Source organism: Strix aluco, chromosome 1, assembly GCF_031877795.1.
Source record: "Strix aluco isolate bStrAlu1 chromosome 1, bStrAlu1.hap1, whole genome shotgun sequence".
NCBI classification, from domain to species: Eukaryota; Metazoa; Chordata; class Aves; order Strigiformes; family Strigidae; genus Strix; species Strix aluco.
Window position 1 is genome coordinate 40,640,045 of NC_133931.1, and position 24,313 is coordinate 40,664,357.

General features: G+C 38.0%; 1 protein-coding gene across 5 annotated transcripts in view; it reads right to left on the reverse strand.

Annotated features, from left to right (window-relative positions):
* CHD7 (chromodomain helicase DNA binding protein 7) overlaps positions 1–24,313 on the reverse strand; it is a 133,430-nt gene that overhangs the window by 60,038 nt on the left and 49,079 nt on the right. The gene's annotated exons all lie outside the window — the stretch shown is intronic.

Genomic DNA, 24,313 nt, shown 5'->3' on the forward strand with positions numbered 1-24,313 from the left:
GTTTAGGTGCAAAAGCAAAGCAACTGTTATTGCAGATATTTCAAAATAGTTGTTAGCAGGATGAATAACGGTTACAAATTATTCAGTTGCACTAGAATTTGTCCTCTGGGAAAAAACTGTTAAAGTTTGTTTCTAGACATGCAAAGGAAAACAAAGTATATTCACAGGATGTATTTATAAAAAACTGATCAAGGCAATTTACACTGGTTCAGCTGTAACAGGAGGTATTTTCATCAGCAGGTGAAGGATTAAGCCACTTTAAAATGTAATACAATGTTACATTTTATGTCAAAGATCCACAGCTCCTTACTTGTAATTGAAACAGATTTGTTCCTGCTGCAGATTGGATAGAGAACTACCTTAGGTGTTTGTGAACCTGCAAAAACATCCTATTTCAAAGCCTGTATAGTGTATCAGGTTTACACCAAAGTATGTGAAAACCTATGTGTAATTACACAAATGTCAAGTGCCTGGACTAAACATATTGGATATATTTGCAACTCTTCTCCTCTTAATGGTTCTGTTCTACACAAAGATCCATGAGTCTGCAATGAAAAAATGTCGAAGCTCTACCAATGACACTGCATCATACCAAAGCTCTAACTTGCTTCTCCTCACTGCCTGCCCGTGGTTATACATGCAGGATGACAGTGCTTTTCAAGAAAAGTAATAGCATGACACCGTATTGATGCATTTCTTGCAACTGCATATACAGTCAGATCCTTTTCCCCACACTCTTTCTCTTTGTTTCTCCTTTTCTCTTCCCTAAAAATGAAGCTGGGATGACTCTAGGTCAAGAGTTCCTTCCCCATTAGCTGTGGTCACAAAGTCTAGCCATTTGAGATGTTCAATCCATTGAACTGAGAGAAGAAAGGTTTATAAAAAAAAAATGGAATTTTACTTCTAGGAAGAGCAGTGCCTGTGTAACTGTCTGTAATGTTATTCATGTTTTCTTTTCTCCACTTTTTATTCAAACTGCACTTACTTAGGAGTGGAAGCATGCAAACAAATGACTACAGACCCAACCCCTGAGCATAAGGAGAACTGATGGGCATACACAGACATATACTTTAGCCACCTGGATCTAAAAAAAACAATGCACTTCGGAAATAAAATTCTTAATATCATTATATGAGCAAGTGAATGCATGTGTATTTTTCCAAATATATTAATATAGTTTTCTGCATGTAAACAAACTGAACCAGTGCAGTACTAACTATTTGCAGCGCTTCTTCACAGCAGCAAAAAACCACCGTGCCCTGAGAATACACTCACATACTCAGAAGCTACCCAAGAAGCAGAAGGAGCAAGGCTGTCAAGAAGACGACAACACTTTATTGCTGTTTGGGAGAGGTTTGACTGGTTAAAAGCTAGACACTACAGTTCTTCATGCAAGAGTCTCCAAGGACAAGAGGGAAGGCCTGAGTGACGGACTGAAGATGTGGGTCTACTTGGCTTAACCAAGAACTTTCAGGGTGACTTCTGTATGTTTCTGTCCTCCACCTGTTTATTAAGATACTTTTTAGTGCAACAGGGTCTTATTTGCAGTGGAAACTCAGCTCTAATGCAAACCTGATGTATGACTGTATTACCACCACATCAATCAGCCCCACCTCAACGCAACCTCGTGTTAGGCATCCTGAAGCATGAACTGACACCTCTTCTAGAAATCTGTAGTCACCATAATGCTTACATATCTTCATGCTGGGAAGTTCAGGAAGACTGGGTATCTGTATAGAAAACACTGATCCCAGGAAGTCAAGTGTTGCCAACGAATTCTGCAGTCCAATTACGCATTACATAAAATAGATATTTTAAAATCTAATTGGTTTTGAATTTGGTTGACTGAATTGAATACCTTCTCAGATTTGTTCTTGACACAGAACAAAACTCTCTTCTCTGTACCTCAGACCATTACGTATTTGTACAGTCTAACATTCATTTTTATGTAGGAAAATACAGGAATATTACACAGATCACCTCTAAGTATTTCTTATCCACAGGTATTCAGAAAAGTAATTTTAACCTACATTTTCCAAAGGTCGTCAATATATTTTTGTATTATCTGCCATTTCATATCTCATGCATCCTATGTTTTTCAGAGACCTCAGGTGCAAGTTTCATCAATGTCTTCACCAAGCTGTTCACTGTAGTGTCTCAGTTTTAGTGTCTCATTTAAAGAGACTCAGTTCTCTTTAAATACCGTTCACTTGCTGTGTCTAACATAAGAAAGCTAAGTTTTTCTTCCCATTACTTCTACTTTGTGTTTGGCACTACAGTATCTGTTTGCCATATTAAGAGAGACTTTTACAACTATCTAAAAGCTTATGTACAAGGCACAACTTTCTAGAACAAATCAGAACTGGTAGTTTGTTTTTTCTTCCTCTTAAGCATGTGAAACAGTCAAGCCGACAAATACTAAAAACCATAAGAAATCCAGTAATGCCATGTAAATTTAATTGTATAAAATTTTCAAGGTTGCACCTTCATTAGTGATATGACCGTGTCATTCAAATCAATATGAAGTTTGATACATGCTTGAGTATTCTCATTACCTTCTTAATCTAATTCAAAAAATGAATCCTCATCTTCTTTTTAAGACTTGTGGGTTGGGTTTTTTTGTTTGTTTGCTTGTTTGTTTTAGAAGTGTGAACAACTACTTTCAGCAGAGTCATAAGCAAATCTGAATGTAAGGTAGACAGCCTTCCAAGTCTCCACAACAGCAATGTCAGCCCTTCATGATTTGACATTTGTAGCTTTAATGTAAGGTCTGGCCAGAAGGTAAAACACTGAGAATGGCAGATTGCTGCCACACCGTAGTACTCAGTAACTCGCTCTGAAAGATGTCATCTTATAAAAATTCAGATTCTTACTACCTCAAAAAGCTTATCCACAAGAGTCATTTACATGCTCTAAAGTAACTTAGACTATACATTAGACTTAAACATTATGCATGAAACAAACATTAAAAATAAAACAACTTACTGCCTTTTATTTACAGTACCAAGTTACATGCATTACCAAGCATACAAATTAAAATACTTCGGCTTTGTTTCATATCATTCACAATCCCCAAAACATTAAGCTACAAAAAAGCAAACTCTCTCCTAATTAGGCTTTGGTTATATTTCCTATTACTTGAAAATACATTATTTTTGCCACTTCCCCCTTTGCAGATTGGCATGTTTTGTAATTCACTTACATACAATCTTTTAAATTGTAGCACTCTTTCAAAGAAATGGGTGTGATTAACTTTATATTTCTAGGAAGTCTGTGCCTACAGTTTTGCAATATGCTAAAATGGTTTATCCCTAACTGACAACCCCACATTGCTCCCTAGTGTGAAGCTGTGTAGGAGCAGCACAAATCTAGTGAGAGTAAGAGAGTGGAAGCAGCTTGAAAGATGCATTTTCTTACCCCAAACCAGTGGCCTGCTCTTTCTTAAGAAGGGAGAAAAGGAAGAACAGGCTTTCACTAGTAAATATTAGATTAAGCCTACCACAAGGGAATTATTTCAAATAGTTCTACTTCTTTACATCTACAAAGGATTAACTCTAGTTACAGGGTCACAATTTCTAATGAAAGAACCCCATTTTCCATTTACAAAATTAAGAAAGTATGTATATTACAAGTTTTTACCAAAAGATTGAAAAATTTATCTCAGAAATCGCTTCTGCTGCTTTTGGTAATAACAATGCCATAATTTAGTATGTTGGTACAGAATTTAATCTTCGACAGGAAAGAAAGCGGTGAAGATTAGACACAAATAGATATTCGTCCTATTTGATATTGCAGCAGAATTATTTTTGGTATTATTTGAAATAAGGTGAAAAAGGTGCTCAAAAATATTGGTGTGTTTACTAGACCCACATCTCTTTAAATCTTTTAGAGAAAAGCTGTTTTTGTAAACATTTAACAAAGAACAGATGGCCTGTTTTAATCATGCGAAAAAACCTGGAGCTCACATTAATACTCCTACCAGCGACTACTGGGCTAGTCACCTCCCTAACCAGCAGCATGGTACAGCCTTCAGTAATACCATTTAATTTTACAATGGACATTTCCTCATCAATTCCCACTGCCTGACAGTTAATCAATGCTATTAACATGCAATATCACAATGCAGGACACTCCTAAAGATTGCAGCTAATTAGAGCAAAACAGAGATTCTTCAGGAACTCCGAGGAGTTAAAATAATTTGCAGTTCAACAGGTTACCCAGGACAATAATATGCTTTTGCATTATCAGTAAAAGCCAACAATATTCAAAGCAAATAATAAATGAAAACACTACTTCAGGAAATTGTTTCTGGAGTGCAAAAATCTCACTTGTCTGGAATTCAAACTTTGTCGTAAACTTCCACATATGTATCACAAAAATTTTAAAAATTAAAAATGAAGCTGCCTGCGTTTCACAGTGGCTTACACGTTTAGAGCTAAGCTCATTCTCCGCAGACCAAAGCACAGATAAAAGTCTCAACCAGGCCTGCTATGTAAAGTAGCAAGATGGACAGGATGCAGGATTAATCCAGCGAGGGTTAGTGGCAGAGAGGGAGGTTAAGGAGGAGAATCTTTCTGTTGCTTGAACAAGGATTGGAACCACAATCAACTGTACTTAAGCACTGAAAGTAGCTGAGTGTCACTTCCCTAGCAGAGCAGCAACTTGAGCCAATATTGAGCTTTAAGAAGTATGAAGCAAGAGCAGCAAAGTATGCAACATGACTCAGCTAACTTTGGGAAATTTAAACATCAGCACCAAACAACAACAACAAAGCAGCTTTTTACCAGGCCTGCTTTCATTTCCCTCACCGGTATTTCCAGACTCCCTTGTCTTTTCTGTATTTTCAAAAAGATCTACTGTAACCACACTTTTAATTTTCTTGAACTTTGGTTTATTAACTAAGTTGTGTAACAGTAGAGCAAGTGCTCAGTCAGTTCCCACTGGGTCCAAAATAAAAATGTCTCCAATATATCTATACAATGGATAACTTCATGATAAGTAAATCATTACTGAATAGTCTCCTTTGCAACAACTGCAGTCCCGTTAAATTATCACCTTCACCTTGGAAAAGTTAAAACAGCAACTGGCGACCAAAGAAAGTTCTTTTAAAACAGAAGACAGACTACAGCATCACTTCTGGAAGCAGCTCTACCTAGTGACACAGAGATCACTGTTTTGAATTTGTATCCTTCTTGATAGCACAGTCCCCAAGGTGTTAAAAGCCACTACATGCAGAAATTGCTCCATGATTCTTCCTTTCAAAGGTTAATGAAAGGATTCATCATCCCTCTGGATTATTCAGAACAAACTACTCATCTTGACTATCCTCCAAACAAACCATTTGTAAAGTTTCCGCATCATGTCTCATTGCTCAATGTCTCAATCATGTCTCAATCATGACGTTGCTTTGTCCCTGCTATTCTCAACTTGCCCCATCAATACTTTCAGCATTAGGCCTGTCTTGGTGCTCCCTCCATCTGAAGCATGCTTCATACTTGTTCAGACACTGTTCATCTGCAAAGCTTGCATTATCAGTAAAAACTCCAGAGTAAACAGGAATCAACACCACCTCCAAAACTGCAACCAAATACCAGTACCTACATTCAACAACAGTACAGCTGTACAGTATTTTCTCCTATAGCAGCTGAAGTCCAGAAACTTCCTCAAGACTATGCTCGCACCCATAATTATTTCCAAAATCTGTTTTACCAATCGGTTTCTTCTCCTTTATTGTGGGAGACCCCTTTTCTGTGGAACTACTACCTTGAATTGAAGATGGATATGTCTTTTTTACTTTAGTATATGAAAATACTTAGTACTACCTTAAAATATTTTGGGCAATATGATGCTGTTTAGAAACAACTACTATCTCAGTACTTCAGAAACCCCTCTAAAAAAATTGCAGTTCCAAAGTGACAACTTGCATTTATAAACCAAGTGTTGTCAGTGATGTTCTCTGCAACAAAGGCAAAGTCATCACAGCAGATAAGAATGAAAGAAATCTATTTGGCAAATAGACTCAATAGGAATCTTGCAGTTTACTAAATCTCTTGCCATACTTCTACAAAACACAGATAAAAATGTATGGAAAACAAAAGTTCTATTAATACCTTCCTAGCAAGATATAACTTGACAATTAAAAAATCACTTTGCATGAAAAAAGTTCATGTTTTAGTGAAGTGCTGCTGCAATACCATTTTGTTTCTTATCTACCCTAAGTCTTCCTGCTCTGTTACTATTCATGGAGACCATCTTTAAAAAACATGTACAACTATTAAAAAGTTAAAACTCACTGATCCAAAGTTTTCAGAAAAACTGAATCAAAACAACTGGAATTTTGATGCCAGCAGCATCCTAAGAGTGGAGTGGAAGTGATTAAAACCAATCTTAATGCCCTCAGCCACCACTGCAAAAGTACACTCATTGCTGATTTGGTACAGCTGAAAATATCACCCAATTACTGTATGTGGAAGAATAATAACATTCGATACAAAATACAGAGCTCCTTAATTGAGTCTCAGCACAGCTACAGTATTAGAATTATTTTCTGGTCATGTACTCTGTGGAGTAACAGAGATTACAAAATATGAATGATACTAAGGTGACCATCTAAAAAGCAAACGTCCCATTTTACAGTAATCATATGTAGCAACACTGTTTCATGCTCACATAAAGTGAGGGATATTACTAAAGCTATGGAATGTCAGCCAGTGCAATGAGTGCTGACGGTTTGTTCACAGCTCAAAAAGAACTAACTTCTCCCATAAGAGAGCTCTTAGGTTGCTGTCCATCGATCAGAATCGACATCAGTGTTGATCAATCTCAGACAACTGCCATCCCTAGGATAATGAAGCGTGTATGCTCCAAACTAGCTTTCCATGTAAGAAACAGGAATAGCTACCACATGAATTGTATATAACTGCTGATGCAATGGTCCACAAGACAAACATTTTATTAATACTTATTTTGCTACAGATTACTTTGTAATATATACTGGTTTAGAGAACAGTGTAAGATTGCTCCTAATGCAATCAGGGCAGGTCCTAAATATTACGCAACAGTAGCCAGACTCCACTCTCCTTCATCACCATGTAGATGGCCAAGGACTCACGACTTTGGCAAGTTTTTACTAGCTCTAGCTGTAGAGACACATAGAAAGGGAGGGACAATTAAGTACTGATTTCTACTGGCAAAACCCGTATTGCTCGTGTTGACAGCTCGTCTACCTCAAGCCTGCCTTCCCTGCACAGCCACGGTCAAAGGAAACCTCACTTCTGTGTGCACTCCATTATCAATCAGTAGACATGCCAGAAACTCCAACATGACTTTTACCACAAAAGTTTTGCAGAGTTTATGCTATGCAGTCTACACTACAGGTGGGGAAATGACAGGCAGACCAGCAAGTGTCCTACTGTAAAATGGCCCATAAGCATCTTTTTCTTAACACCTTACTTCTGCCACGTAGAACTTATATGAAGTTACGCCCAAGCACAGCTATTAAGATACTCAGTGCTTACTAGAGAATTCCTTAGATTAGAGAATATCCAAGGAAGTTTACCACCAGTCTTTTCCAGCTCCTCTAAAACAAAGTTGCTGCATATCTCCAGGCAAGATAGTCACGCAGTAAAGTAAGAACATGTCAGGATGAAATAGTTTCCAGAGGACCTAGTGCAATACTTCAACTTCTCCATGACAGGGGGAGTAGGGCAGGAAACACCTTCACATATTCAACCAAAACAGTAATATTGAAACTGCTATTAAATACATAAGCCTTATAAAGAGTAACTTAACATTTCAGCATATACACAGGTTGAGTATTGCTCTCGTGGTTGCTTCCACATTACTCACAGCCCTTCAGCTCCACTGTGAAAATGAAGCAGTTTGTCCAAAATAGTAAAATGTGAACATCCACCCTCTCTTGGGTACGTTTCACAGCCACGCTTTGAAATCCAAGGTCCTGAGGGAAGAGTGGAAACATACTACCCTTGACATGCAGTCTCCTCCCTCCACCAGCAGAATTCACTCCATTCAGTTACTGAATGTCAAATATGTAGAGACCCATCCTCTCTGAAGGGTAACCCATTCCTACATCACACTGTATTGCCATCACCAAAGGTTGTGACGCTCTGGTACCAAGTATGATTTCCACTTAATACCCTGTCCCCTACCCAGAAAAAGAAAACTCAACAAAACAGTCCTGACTGACTTGGTGTATTAGTGTTTACAGCCTCCCCATAGTAATTCATCGATAAATGTCCCCTAAAATTTTGTTTTTCTACATTAGACTTAAAGTCACTCAGAGAACCATTTTAAGAGGGACCTTAATCAGCTCACATCTACTTCTATCAGTGTTTCTCTACCATTATCAAATTTAATCATAGTGACACAGAGCAAACGGCATCAGGTTTATGACTAAGGAGAAAAATCAAAGACCAGCATATGTGGTACAAACGCTGCTTCTTCTGACCACAGACAAACAAAAAAGTTCTATCTGTGCTTTCACTGTTGCAAGCAGTAGTAACAGCAAAAACATTACACACCACAACAGCAAAAGCATTTCTATTCTGGTACTTTTCCCCCCCCCGCCCCTCCCTTCTAACCCCCAAAAGAGTTAACAGGAAAACTTAATGGGCTATATATGTAAAAAATATTAGGTGAAAGGTAATAGGACACATATATCTTACATGTTTACGTAAGAGATACATACTATTAAAAACCCTAAAAATATAAGGTGTATAACTAAATTCAGAAGTGATACCTTTTTGATTTGCAAAACCTCTAATAAAGTATGCTTTATCGGAATTCAAACAAAGTACACTTTATCTTTACAATGATGCTTTATAACAAATAAAGTGCACTTTAATCTAAGGGAAGGAGAACAACAGAGAGAAAAGCAGCATGTTTGGCCTTTTTTTTTTAACTGGATGAAGCCAACTAGCAGGCCAGAAAATTTGTATTTTTCCTGCCTGCTCTGCAGCACCTAAGGATCAAGTAAATACAAGCTTCAGAAATACCAGCTGTTTGACAGACATCCTGTGAGCCCTAGTCCATTGCTTGTAAAGACAACGCAAAATGCTTTCTAACAATGAATCAAAAGGACCAAACTGCAATAAAGACTGTAAGGAAGTACACTAGGAGCAGAGATGAGCACAGACAGAAGCAGCACGGATATAAGTGTGTATTGCCCCAGTCTATTTATCTGGCACCACTGCATGTGTATGTATTTTTACATCATCCTGTGCCAGAAAGTCCTCAAACTCAGCTTTATACACTTCATGTCCATGACTATGTGCCACACTTGTGTACATGCATCATCATGTCCTTTCTTCTGGGCTTGGTTATCTTCCAGTCTCTTCCCATCAGCCTTAAGAAGCCTTAGAAAGACACTAGTCACAGCCAGTTCTGTCAGCCTTCTCGTGGTAAGCCACACTGTGTTTTGCCACACACACCTGTCCTGGGACAGCCTCTCGCCCCTCGTCTGAGGGCACTCTAATGCAAGGGTCTTCAGCGGGTCTAGCCTACCTCTGGAGAAAGCTGGCTCTCAGGAGGCAGGCTGGGAATCTCAGCCTGCCCACCAAGCCCTCTCATAGAAGTGAATGAGGGCAGCAACCAAAGGGCTTTACTTCATACATTCATGAAACAGTAAAATATAGCAACCACCAGCAAAACGCTTTCAAATGTATTCTAGGCAACTGCATTTATTAGCATACGGTGTTTGTTCCAACACAAAGGAAGTCTTTAGGTAAGATATAACTTCTCTATCACTTTCCTAATCCCTTTCTTATATACCTAGGAAAACAAAAACCCAGCATTTTTGTTTTAGGAGTTCCCCCCCCAACAGATTCTAGACTTGCTAAACATGCATGTTTAAGATCATATCAATAGATCACATATCAAAAATGTATCAACAGACAGTTTAATAACAAACATTCATCAGATTATGAGGCTGGTGAAAAGAGGATGCAATTCATGGAGAGCCTTTACCACTTCTCCTATCTGTAAGCCCTCATGAAAAAAGAGCACGTTTTCCCCAAAGGTATAAACATGTACCACATTCTAATAGCTCAAGAAAAGCACAACGGCCTTAGATGTTTAAGATTTTAACAGATGTGACAAAGGACCTGAATCCCTGAGCTCTTACTCCTGTCCCTAGAAAGGAAGTCCCACAGTACTTCCACAATACCATCCCTATTTTTATTAAATAATAAAATATTCTGAATTCTTCCATGTTTTGCAGCAAGATGTTTTTCAATTTCACCAGGATATCTTGCAGATAGAGCATACCAGCTTAAGAAAAATGAGCTTAAATCATTAGAGGAAACACTACCAGCATAAATATTACACTTTGGTTTCAGTTTGGAGCTGACGAACTTTTAGTTCATCAATATTTTATCTTGATAACTTGCAACAAACCCCACTAGACAAATAATACAACACTCTTCCTCCCTTGCCACCTCCTGCCTCTGCAAGGTGAAGTTAGACTGTATCCACAATCAAAAGATGAAATCTTTTTGATCCATTACTTGAGCTGGTGCCTTTTTTTTTTTAAACTACAACTTGTAGTCAAGGCTTTTTTGCTACAAATTTTAAAAACCACACAGAATTCTCTGATCCCATGGACTTCTAATACTGTAAAATACATAAGGCACCACTAAGGCAAAGAAAGTTAAACCAGTCTAAACCAACTTTTAAAAAAATTATTTTTATTATTTTCATCTTTAAGTTTGCTTATTCTGATTAAAAGGGCTTTGTGTCAGAATTTCCCCCAAAAGGCCGTATTTGTTAAATGTCTTCTGATACCATAACGTGATATTCACAGTAGCTCAGTCATCCTATCTCTACTATTTATTCCAAATCTCAAAGTGTTTATTGCTGTTTCAATCTCACAGTCCAGGTGAGCACACTTAGTATGAAGAGATTCACAATTTAAAATTATTTAGAAGTTAACATTTTGACATTCTAAATGCCATTCACTTAGTCACAAATAAGTTCCACATCACAAGAGAAAAGGAAACTCCAAAAATCCCATTACCACTTTTATTTCTATAAGCTGTCCCTAATAAGTTGGAGTGACTTTTCTAACCCATTTTTATCCAACATTAAACTGTTCTTGTCCAGCAGAAATTTAAAAGCTTTCTTCAGATGCTGACAAATGAGTCACCCTGCAAGTGAAATAGTAAACGCACAATGTTCTCTTGGAAAAATAGTATTTGAAGTTCACTGTAATCCTAAGAAAAACTATTATACATTATAAACATATTCTCCTTTCTTTAAATGACAGTCTAAATTATTAAGTATTTCAAATACTTGAAAACAAAGAATAATGTCGTTAGCATCACTTATGAAACAAATTCTACTTCCTAGTACTTAATTTTTTACAGTAGTATCTCTAACATCTAGGGTGACTCCTCCCTAGTTACTTCCAGAATTGCTGCCTCATTCAGCATACAGGATGGATGAGACTCCTAGATTAAATCAGATCTGAATGACCAAGATATTATACTGAAGACTCACGTCACCTTGAAAACTTAAGTACAGAAAAGGGAAAGACGGCAAGGAAATGGTCTGTGATGAAAGCAGTGAACATCAGGCAAGATAATTTACTGTCCTTTTTTCCACCAGCCCCAACCCACTGTGATACTTTTCTATTTGTTTCCAGAATAAGTTTTGGGGTGGTTGGTTTGGTTTTTTTTGAGTTACATACTCATTTATTTCTAACAGGGATCTCCAGAGAAGGACACCTTCTTGAGAAGTGTCCAACCATGACTGAAAGAGAGTACCTACTTGGATATCTACTGGCTTCAGCATTAGGGCAGTGCAGCCCAGCATAATGCACACTACCAAGCCCCAAATCCCACGTCTATCACTCAGGCCTCAGGCAACTCCCTGTCTCTCTGTTCTGGTTTCCTCATATGTAAAATGGAGAATACACATTGTAGGAGAGTTTAGAAGATGAATGAATTAGTGGTTGTTGAGGTTTTTCTGTGTTATGATTACAATCACCATTAAAAAGCGCTCACTTAGCTATTAGTTCTTTACCGAGATATGAAGAGAGGCAGTGTTTGTAGGAAGAATCAGTCTGTTTCATGAGATTCACTGATATTCAAGACTGGGTTTACTGGATAATATACAGTAAATAAATCATCAGGTCATACCTCAATTAATAAAAACAAACAAATTAAACAGCTACTTATATCACAGAAAATCTTCTGCAGGTAGAAGAAAGGGAACAGAGAAAACATGTTTGCATACACAGATTACATCCTGTTTCATAGGCACAAAGAACATGTAGCAACAGTCCTACTTCAGATCTTTCTTAACTTCCAGCTTTGCAGCTTGCTATCAATTCTGTAAACACAATCACTTAAAATGTGTATTCAATTACATAGTTTCACATTTTCTATAACTTTGTTGTTTCTTGATTCTTACTTTCAACAGATAAAGTATATACAAACATAACAACCAAAGACTTCTTGCTAACCATAGATACAAACAAGACAGGCATCTGCAGATGGTAACAATTACAGTTTCCTGGATGTCCTCCTCACACCCCTTTCAGAGGCATTGATGCTTACACCAATAAAAATACTTAAAAGCTCTAAGATGTCACATACTAAATATGTGGCAAGGCAACAAAAGAAGAGTTAAAAGCTACTGTTTTTTTCTTACATACATAGATACTTACAAATATATATGTATGTATACAAACATTTAACTTCCAGTGTTCTTCAGATTTCCCTTACTGATGTCTGAGCCCCTTTCCAAATCACAGATGTTTCTATGTTCACTTTCCAATAAATAAATTTTAAAAAAGCAAAACAAGATCAACATGCAACAAAAAAAAAAATAATCAGCTAAATCATGCAGGTTCTTCCCTGGTTAAATACTCAAGATTAACGTTTTCCATCCTGTCATGTAGAAGATACCCAGTCCTCAGGTTAAATAACTTCCATGAAGATAAAACAAAAGACGATAGAAAGGCAGGTTTTTCTTTTCCCTCTCCTGTCTCTAAACAGAAAAGGAAAATAACCTGAAAACATAACGACTTGTGTGATGGCTTTCTTCCATTTTGTTTTAGATACACTCCTGAACAGTTACGGAAAAGCAGTAATTCTAGAAAAGTCTCTCCAATTAACCAGCCTTTAAACAGCTATAGTTGATCAACTCAGGGAAATCAGAGGGTAAAAGGTACAATATATCTTCAGCAGTGATGCATTTTACACCAACGATACCTATTTTATGAGAGAAAAACTACTAAAGATTTAATGGTGCCAATTAAAGAAGCCAAGAGTTTGCATGGCTCAATGGCTGAGTCATAGACCTTTTGTCTATAATAGGTTCCATTATAGCCCTGAGCTCAAGCTGTGGGAAGAGGATTGCAGATGACTAAGAGGAATTAGTATTTTTAAATGTTATTGCAAAGGAAGGTGTCCTTTAAGCATTATACAGCTGAGACTAGCAACAGTAGAGCAGCTTGCGCTTACTCAGAATCCTAGTTTTGAATTAGAAATTTGTGGACACCTGAACTTCAAAACACTATCAAAGAAATTAAGACCATGAGTGTAAAGCCCTCATAAATTTAACTAGCATTTCATACATATTTCCAAACTTGAAATGCTTCAGTACTTGTAATTTTTGTACTATGCTATTACCACTGATTTTTGGTATTCGTTTATGTTTACATAAAACAAGGTAAGACTGTGTAGCTGAAGACTGAAGTATTTTGTACTTAACCATATGATGTCTGTAAACAACTGGTGCTATGTACAATGAGGAAAAGAAAATTAAAATGTTGAAGTGCCTCTCAAGATGGCTCGCAGTAAACCCAGGAAAGTATTTGTGCCATAATACAATATTGTACAAAATTCTGATCATCCACATCAACAAACAATTAGACCTCAGCCACAGGTAAAAATTATCTTCAAGGAAAAGCCTAAAGGGAATTTAACTTACTTTAGATAGATTGCTATTTATGAAAACATCGGCAGATCCCGATACAGGAAATAAAAAGAATTAAGATGGGTAAAACTGGCACCAGAGCAAATTGGGTATAAAACCAATGACTAATAAATTCAGGATAGAAAGTCAGATGCCTGTTCCAACATTCAGAGTAATCTGATTTGGGTAAGAATTTCAAAAAAGAAGTACTGGGAGCAAAAGCCAAGTGCTCTTTAAATTGAAGTTTGATAAGGTTATGAAAGGTAGTTCATAAGATGATACATGTGACAGCTGGAGGCTCAACTCAATGGCCCAGACAATCTTTACAAGTACTTTGCTCCGAATGACTGGTGACAGTAAAAATCAACAGCAAAATCTTGCTTAGATAAAAAATAAATGTATTTTAACAAACGTAATTTGGAATATGACAAACACTGAACTTATTAGTTCAGAAATTAGTTAAATATGCTTAGAATAACCATTTATGTTTGATTTTCTAGGGGAAGGAAACCTCTATTAAGCAGACTAACAGGGCTGGTAAGACACGCTTCTGGTTGAAGAAGTTTTACCTTCAAACCTGAAAAAAGGGGTTGGCTACCCGTAAAGCTTTTATAATTACACTGGCCGATATAGTCAGAAAAAAACCCCAAGTATTACCTCTTCTATAAGCCCTAGTTCTCTCGCATCCTCAAATCATCACAGCTATGAATGTGACTACTCTGACACTCCAAGAAAAACCTCTGTGATTGCAAATGCTTGTATTCATAACATCTTTGACTAGAAATTGTCTTTGTTCATATCATGATTGCCATACAAAATGCAACACTGCTGTTTAAAACAGAAAGGGTTACTTTTTAAATAAAGAGGGCACATTTCCAGTGGCCTTTTGCAATAGCTTTTCTATTCCTTGGTTTGGACAATATTCCCAAAACAATGCAGAAGTCATTTTTATTTTTAGGTACTCTAGATGACAGAGATTTGAAAAAAGTAGAAGCAGTTTGTGAAATTACTGGTCATCAGTTGTTCATTTACACAGCTACATTATTTAATGATTTTTAGTGATATACTTGTAAGGAGTGCGTTAGTGCAGGAGATGCTGGTATCCAATTGCTGAGCATGTGTCTTAACTTGCAACAGGAATACTGCAACTAAAAAGGCTCCCAAGAGAATTTCACTTCTTTCTAATGTTGTGTTGGAAAACTTGTTCTTCCTCAAGAGCTTCCTACTCACAACATCCCTAATACAAGAGATTTGAATCAATGATGATAAATGAAGGTAGACAAATTCTTCCCTCAAAAAAAAAAAGAATTGTTTTCCATAGAAATTACCCCAGAGCTCCCAGACCAGAAGCTCCTGGCCTGCTCTGACAGCCCTCCAGACCAGTTAATTAACAATGTAAACCCCTTCTCCCATCTCCACCCATTAAGGCAACTAGGTGGTTTACAAGAGTGCTTCATTTTGGGTTAAATTTGTACAAGTTGATGTAGAGACATTTAGAAGAGATAGAGAGGAACAAGAGCTTTTATCTTTTACATCTTCTAGCAAGTATATCAGACTTAATCACTGAAAGAGCAACACAACCTGCAGATCATACTTCAACTACCTGCAGCCCAGGTTTCTTATATACTAATATATGTTTTGCCCTCCACAATGTTTTCTTTGCTTTACTTATGAATACAAGCATCTAATTCTTCAGCATCTACAACTCATAGAACATGTTCCCCAGTTAAAGGAAAATACACTGATCAAGATTTCAATAATTCTATTTGCCTTTTGACTTGTAAAAATAAATTGGTGGTTTTCTAGGACTGAGGTTAAGATAGGTATTTTCATGTGCACAGCTAATATTCCTTTTATGTATTAGTCCTCATAGTTCTATATGAGAATTTTTCATTATCCCATTAGACATAGGTAGTTAAGTCCTTTAAATGCAGAAAGTTAGTTTCCGAAGCTGCACTGATTATTTTGGATATACTAAAAGACAAAGCAGAACACAAGACTACACCCGAAGGCTTTTTGCCTTTTTGAGGACATACAAATGCACAGGAGAAGTCAAGCTGGCATACGAGAAAGCATGCAGGAGTTGAGGAACAAGCAGTGTTAACTGTTCTCACAGGAGGGCTCCTGAGGCGGGCACCCCTGGGAGCACCCACCCATGGCAGGGGCCTGCCCAGGGCAGCAGGAGCAGAAGAGGGAGGTTTGTGGCCACCTGCGTAATCCCAGGCGCATTACCTGGCTCCCACTTCCACCCTGTGAAATGGAAACAGTGATTGGGTTTGCCTGCCCTGACAGCATATTCCCACTGACTCAAATTACCCCAAGGTTCTCTGATGGAAGAAGTTAACAGACATGGAGAGTACATATCACAGGCTAAAGCCGTCTTTTTCTAGCTGGCTTACTAATACTAACCTGTCAAACAGTGCAGGTAACTGGTTTCATACTGTCACTTTCCACTACAAGATTTGCTGCTCCACAGAAAGGCTCAGTTATGCCCAGTTCCCTTCAAATCCAAAGGCAAATATAACATTTTAGTACATGTTCTCTTCAGTCTTTCCATGTCCTTTGCAAAAAAAGGTGGCTCTGTACAATCCATTACTTCCAGGTGAGGTGAGGATATACCATTTTGATCAGCCGACACAGAACTCACCATTGGGACTCCCCCCTGAAGAGATCATAGAATGGTTTGGGTCAAAGGGGACCTTTAAAGGTCATCTAGTCCAACCCCCTGCAATGAGCAGGGACATCTTCAACTAGATCAGGTCTCTCAGAGCCCCATCCAACCTGACATTGAATGTTTCCAGGGACAGGGCGTCTACCATCTCTCTGGACAACCAGTGTTTCACAACCCTCATCATAAAACATTTCTTCCTTATAGCTAGCCTCAATGTACCCTCTCTTAGTTTAAAACCATTACCCCCTGTCCTATCACAACAGGTCCAGCTAAAAAGTTTGTCCCCATTTTTCTTTATAAGCCCCCTTTAAGTACTGGAAGGCCACTATAAGGTCTCCCTGGAGCCTTCTCTTCTCCAGGCTGAACAACCACAACTCTCTCAGCCTGTCCTCAGAGGAGAGATGTTCCATCCCTCTGATCATTTTTGTGGCCCTCCTCTGGACCTGCTCCAACAGGTCCATGTCTTTCTTGTGCTGGGGGCCCCAGAGCTGAACGCAGTACTGCAGGTGGGGTCTCAAAGCAGAGCAGAGGGGGAAAATCCCCTCCCTCGACCTGCTGGCCATGCTTCTCTTGATGCAGCCCAGGATATGTTTTCTGGGCTGCGAGTGCACATTGCTGGATCACGTCCAGCTTTTCACCCACCCCAAGTTCTCCTCCACAGGGCTGCTCTCAATCCCTTCATCCCCCAGATTGTATTGATACTCAGGTGCAGGACCTTGCACTTCACTTTGTTGAGCCTCAGAAGGTTCTCACGGAGCCCCTCTCGAGCTTGTCCAGGTCCCTCTGGATGGCAACCTGTCCCTCAGGTGTGTCCACAGCACCACTCAGCTTGGTGTCGTCTGCCAATTTGCTTAGGGTACGCTCGATCCCACTGTCTGTGTCGATGAAGATATTAAACAGTACCAGTCCCAACACACTTACTTTGCTGGGACAGGGAATCTCCTACACTTTGCTTTACACTGAAGTGTAACTGCTGTCATTTCAGACACCAGCCTGAGCAGATACCATCTGAAGTGAGACTCACGTTACAACACAGAACTCTTTTGTCAAAATTTTTTTCATTTTTGAATTTTTTAATCTGTAAGACTCTCATAGTGGAGACGTAATTCTCTTTAAAAACTTCCCATATGGATATTGTTGCTTAGCGTGTAAACCTGCTCTCCTTCGTCACCTTTCCCAGACCACTTAAAAGCAGGAACTTCAGAGGTTTACAGACCACAAGTTGAAACCACCAACTCAAAGAAATCTCAATGGATACATGTAAGATACAGAACCAAAAGAGATCATCACTATCAATCTATTTTTCTCCTGGGGTGGGAAGACGACAGTTCTCCAAATGGACTTTCCATTACAGTATTTTAATTCCATTACAGTTCAGCATGACAAGGTGGGCTTGAAATTACAGACTTGTTAAAAATCCTTTGATGTTATATATACTGCCTAAGATCCATTTATGTCAAAGAGCCCAAGATATTCTCAAGGTCTAGTTCTTTAGTCACAGTAACAAATTAAAAAAGCCTTTGAATATGTTATCTATGGCATGTCACAGGTAGGCCTTTTCCCAGCTCCTCCAATAACTGAACTAAACTAACAATTAAATCAGGAAGTGTCATTAGAACTGAAGGGGCGGGGAAAAAGAAAAAAAAAAAATCCCAAGCAAAACCCCCACACTTCCTTTTCTGTGGTCAAACACCTCATTGAGCAGTACCAATTGAGATAACTCTTAATTATAATGTCTGAATCATACTTTAGTTCTCCAACCAGTTTGATTAACATTGTTCTATGAAACATTAAACACCTTATCTTTAGTGCAGATATCTTTAGTAGCCTAGCTCCAGCCATTCTTTACACAACCTATAGTAAAATGTAAAAATCCCTATACACAAGTCTCAAATAGACATGTCTACAGCAATATCAGGTCTAAATTCTGTTTTATATTGTAGTATTATAACCAGAGAGCTGTGTCTAAAGCAACCCTTTATAACTTATCCCTCACTGCCAGTAACAGTTTGAGTTACATTTTTCGGTGTTGCTGTACAACGCAGCACGGAACTGCCAGAACCGCTCTGCCGTCCCCTGCTCACCGCTGCTATGCAGCACCTCTCAAGCACACCCGACAACAACACTGGCAATACAAACACAAAACAAGCAACCTGTGTCAGGCAGCAAAAATTCCCTGAATCCCAGTCTAATGCCTTAGTTACAGAATTATCTGGTTTTCAACAAGTTTTCCTGAAGTACTTCAAAGGAGGCTAGGAGAGAGAAAGACTTAGTCTTCCAGTATATTGCAGGTGTTCATCCCTACGTCCACAACTGACAATGCTTGCCAAAATAAACGTGCAATAGCGCCTTAACAAACTGACCAAGATACAAATAGCAACTATAAAGCCCAAAGTTTTAATAACTATATATTTCATATACAGTTGCACAAGTAAACTGTGACGTCAACTTTTTATGGTGTCACTTTAAATTCAAATATGCACTGTATATTACAAGTCTCCCACTATATTTAGAAACAATTGGCTGGTACAGAAAGATTTCTTCCAAAAATAAATTAAAGCACTTCATATCTTTCTGTGCTCACATGTAAGGAAAATTACAGTATTATCACTGTTATCAGAGTCTTGCAGGGCCAAAAAAGATATGAAGTACCAGAATGCAAGTGGATGGAGGGCCATCTGGAGAGAAAGGAGATGTAAAAGGAGAGTGGAAAAAACAGAGTTCATATTGACTACTAGATACTAGGAAGTTTGTTATGAAGCTTGTTATGAGTCCTCTCTCTCTTTTCTTACAGGAACACTAAATCCAAAAATTGATAGGAGTATTAACTTCTCAGTTACTGTGGCCATTAAGTTCTTTTGGTTGCAGGAGTTAAGAGACAGAATAAAACACAATTTAATTAGCACAATTAAAACTGACTAATGATTTTCTGATTCAACTGATTAAATTATTCCATCTGTTTTAAGAAAGAAGTCTACTGTAGGTGGGTATACATTCCTTTCAGAAACTCTTGCATTACCTATGAAAATTTCCTCTCTGATTAAAATAACAAGAGTTTATATTTCACAAAATATAAAAAAGTAAAAGATGAAACTTAAATAAGTGTTTGGCACTTCCTACAACATGTTATGTCAATATAGCAAAGACAGATTTGGTGCTCTGTACTGAAGAGTAAGTGTTGCACTCTTGAAAACAAATACTTGCAATTTTCCAAAATTAAAACTTTAATAATAATCCATGGAAACCCGCCAAGCTCCAGAAGTTAAGAATTCATGGCATTTAATTTCTATAGCAGCAACCCATGCAATATGAACCCACTCCCAGAAGTTCTTAATTTTTGTGCTTGTTCAGTGCAATAATACATGAGCTGCTGTCTCCTAAGCTTGGCTAACACAATAAAACTGCTGAGGAGTACAGCAAAGAGTTGCTCGGTACTGATTCAGGGATGAACAGGTGATGGAACAACAGAAACAAAGGAACAAAGATTCCTCCCAACCCAACAGTGGAAGATCAGAGAGAGATCCACCTGTTTTCTTCCGCATCTTGTGCTCTCAGGTTAACCTCTACAATTACCAAATACCTACACAAGAAGTGGGACGCTTTGAACTGTTAGACTGGTCATCTTCGTCTTCTTGAGCTGCACTCTTAAGCAAGAGCCATACTGGAAGGAGTGACAAGGAGAGCAGGGAGATGGCATGTTTTAGCATAACAGATAAGAATTGGAGTAACAATTGGAATTGTGAGATTTACGAATCTGGATTTTGAATAAATAACAATCTTTATGCCCACCATCTGTATGTTCCTCTTCATAAACAGGGGCAACACTATTACCAATCTTGCCCACTAGCTGAGAAAATTCTAATATAATAGGTAATATATCAAGGTCAGCAAAATTAGAAAGAATGCTCATTCCAGAGTTTATAATCAAACCCACACTCAGATCACTAAACCACCCCATCTCTCAGTTCTGTTTCCTCATAAAGAAGACTAAGAAATTAATTTGAGTTTTATTTCTAACTTTTTACGCTTTTAAAAGATTCTCTGTGTTGAAGAAAAAAAAACCCATTCAGTGCTCAAGGAAAACAATTCACTGACAGATATTGGAAGCATCTTCCCTCATTCCAATGCACACGACACACATCTAACAAAGCTGTGCCAAGCTCTCTTTGCTAGAATGGGGATGTTCTTTCATCTCTTCAATAACAAAATAGCTGTAACTACTTCAGTTGGAAGAGAAAGAGAGTCCTTCTTTTCTAAAAAGTAACACACCTCTGAAATCAAATCAGTTACTTGTATTGGTGCGAAAAAAGGAACAGAAGGTGAGAGCTAAAAAACATATGGGAGTTGGAATGTGACCTGTTTGTCACTAATTCAGTAAAACAAGACAAAGCTTTGACTTCTAACAGAAGTTTTCATTTATCAAAATTTGAGGGAGGACTCAAGGGCTGGTTACTGAGGGCAAGTGCTACAGAAACTTGAGCTGTGTAAGGGTATTAAAAGGCCTGAAAGCTCACTGCCAGAGTAAGAGGCAGACCCCATTTTCTCCCACCAAGCATTCCCACTCCCATTCCATCAGCTTGGGTGATCCTGTGGTCGCACAGTGAAGAGATGCTGGGAACCTGACCTAGCGAGAGGCAAGCTGGCCAGATAAGCCAGTTCACCAAATGGCCAGGTGTGCCGAAGCAAGGAAGGAGCTACAGTTCTGTATCCCAGACTTCAGTCACCTTTATTTCCATGGATTATTATTATTTTATATTATTATTATTATTTTAAAGAAGATTAGATATTGAGAGTTATCGAGTTCACCCAACTATGCCAGGAAGCTGTCAGTGAACTGTCTGCCCACACCACGGTGACACAAAGGTGCTCCCTGAAGCAGCATGCAGAGCACTAACAGGCATCACTGTGACAAACAGCTACCTCTGGCAAGGCCTCAAGAGGCAGGTGACTCAAGCAGCTGGCACAGGAGAGGTGGGGTGACTCTCTAAACTTCTCTGTCCCTATTTTAACACAGATGTTGGCAATTTCCTCTCTGTTCTTACTGCTCAGCACTGCTCCATCAGCTCAGTCATTTGCTTACCCCTCCCTGATCACCTCTTCCTGCCCACACTTCCTACTCTACTCCTACCAGTTCCCAAGTAGCAGCTTCACCATCTTTAAACCACACCTGCAAACTTGGTAATATTTCAAAAGAAAGATCTGTACAAACAGATGCTTTAATCACTGTGAAAAATTCAAGGGTGTTAACCTCGCTCCTTAGCTAGCAAACTTTATACTCTGTTGACAAAAAAAGGTACCAATTATTCATAGAAGACATCTCTGAAGAAAAAACACAAGCGATTCATTCCCAAAAATCCAGACCACATTACCACCTGTATAATATACATATATCTCTATACAATTAAAAGAACACTGATACCTAGAAAGGAAAGCTCTCAAAGAGAATAAAGAAAGGAATAGGAGGCATACTACATCCATTTTGATACGTTGTTCAGGTGAGACCGTCCCTTTTAAAAATACCATTCCATTATTTTGAGTTTCGTAATTGTTTGGTCATCAGTTCTTTCATTATAACTCAAATCTCAAAACTGGAAAGTGAAAAGCACTGGCTCTCTACTGAACTGAGGGAGAAAACAATCTCTACAGACAAAAGTTAAAAATTAAAATTCAAAGTGATGGTGTCCCATCACAGTGGGAACTGAGACATTTACTATCCCCAGACAAAAAAAGAGAGGATACTTATGCAAGTTTGTGACTTTTGCATTCAAGATACAAGCAAAACCAGATTAGTTTTAAACAAATAGATGCCTCAAATTCCACGTGAAAGAGCAGGATGGAAGACCAGGAGGAGGATCTGTAATAAATAGGAAATTATTACTTCACCTGCAACTTGTTCCTTGTTAAGAATGCCACTCACTGTATTTAATGCAATAAAAGATAAATGTAAAACAAGTATCAAGCATTTCTCCTTTCATTTGCCCCAATTTTCCATCCTCGTAAGTTATGTAGGGTGATGATGATACAGACATGAGGGTTTGGATTAAACTATCAGCTTTCAGTCATGAAAAAAAGCTCTCTCTGAAACAACAGATTCCAATTTGTTCAAATAAATGTAAAACAGGAGAATGTGTTCAGCCATGAGAAAATAAGATGATTGCCAACTCCCACTGAAGTGACCATCAGCAGGTAAGAATACTGTACTGAAGTACTGAGCAGGAGCTTAAATTTAAACTAGTTAGGTGATTCCTCAGATAATACTAATGATTTCAAGAAAAAACACATTCAGGTCACCAACATATCATAGAAACTTTCAACATATTCACACTGAAGAACAAGTCTGGTAACTCTTAAAGCCTACAAAATCAGTATGCTGAGGCAGACTTGTGTTTTTATGCTAATGCTGCAAACCAGCTTTACCCAAAACTCCAGAGCAGGTAATTTAATGGCACAAATCATTTTCATCACAGTCAAATCATGGCACCTGAGGGAAGGAGTATTCTTGAAGTTGCTTATACCTCCTCAACAGTAAAAAAGACTAAAAAATCTATAGCAAAACCACCTCAAAACTGCAAGTCTTTAGCCCAAAGCCCTATTCACTACAGAATCACTGCAACCCCGTATTTACAGAAGTACATATAGCCTTCGCAAGGGTAGTGAAGAAATAAGCCTTTAGATATGTTAATATTAACTGTTAGACTGGAATATTTTCAAGCGAGTTTTAGAACATGAACTTTTGTTGGACAAAGTATTTCATATTAATTATTATATCCTTTGAGAGACTTGAATGCAAACTAGCTCACAGATGAATCAGGTTATCAGTGTAACAGACTGTTCTACTCCACAAAGGTAAAATAACTTCAATACTTATAAGCAAAGATAGCTTTAACAGTCTACTTTTTCTTTATTTGGAAAATTATTTATGTTGCATACATTGCTCAAATACAGGAGTTCTTCAGACCCTCAACAAAATACAGCAGAAGCCTGTAAACTTTTAAGAAAAATTATTATCAGCTTTTATTTTTAGATGAATACTATGGATTTTCTTCTCAGCTTTCCTTTCATCATTCTCCACAACTTCTGACATAGCCTGGGTTTTTACATATATTTTACGTAAATACACACACTTAATCTATATATATACATACATTTAATCTATATATAAAAATAATACATAATCGTAATCAATCAAGGTTCAGTATTAGCTTTTTTAAAATTCCATTTAGTCTGGCACCTTCAGCAATCTTACCAACATACACTAGTTTGCTGGTCTATGAACATTTGAAAAGGGAAACTAGAATTTCCGGGGGCAGCCATGACATTTTGCCGAATGTGTAGCACATACAGTACCCCAAAAGACCAGCCAGCAGTCACATGAAATAGCCTCTGTATCAAGACAAATAGTACCCAGTAGTGTTTATAAGTTTTAAAAAAAAAAAAATTTAGAGTTGTTCTACTTATTGACAGGAAAATAGTCAAAAAGCTCAACACTCAAGGAATGAAAAAGCTAACAGTTCTCTCTGGAGCTGTGGGACATTGCTTATGAATATTAATTTATGGGAAAAATACTAACCATCTGAAATGATACCATTTCTTACTAAATAAAATTATAGGACGTGCATTGAAAGATCACTGGTTATGCAAAGAAGTAAGGAGATTAAGGAGTCAGTCTCTTACTACTCTTAGTCATTAAAAAACAAATACCCA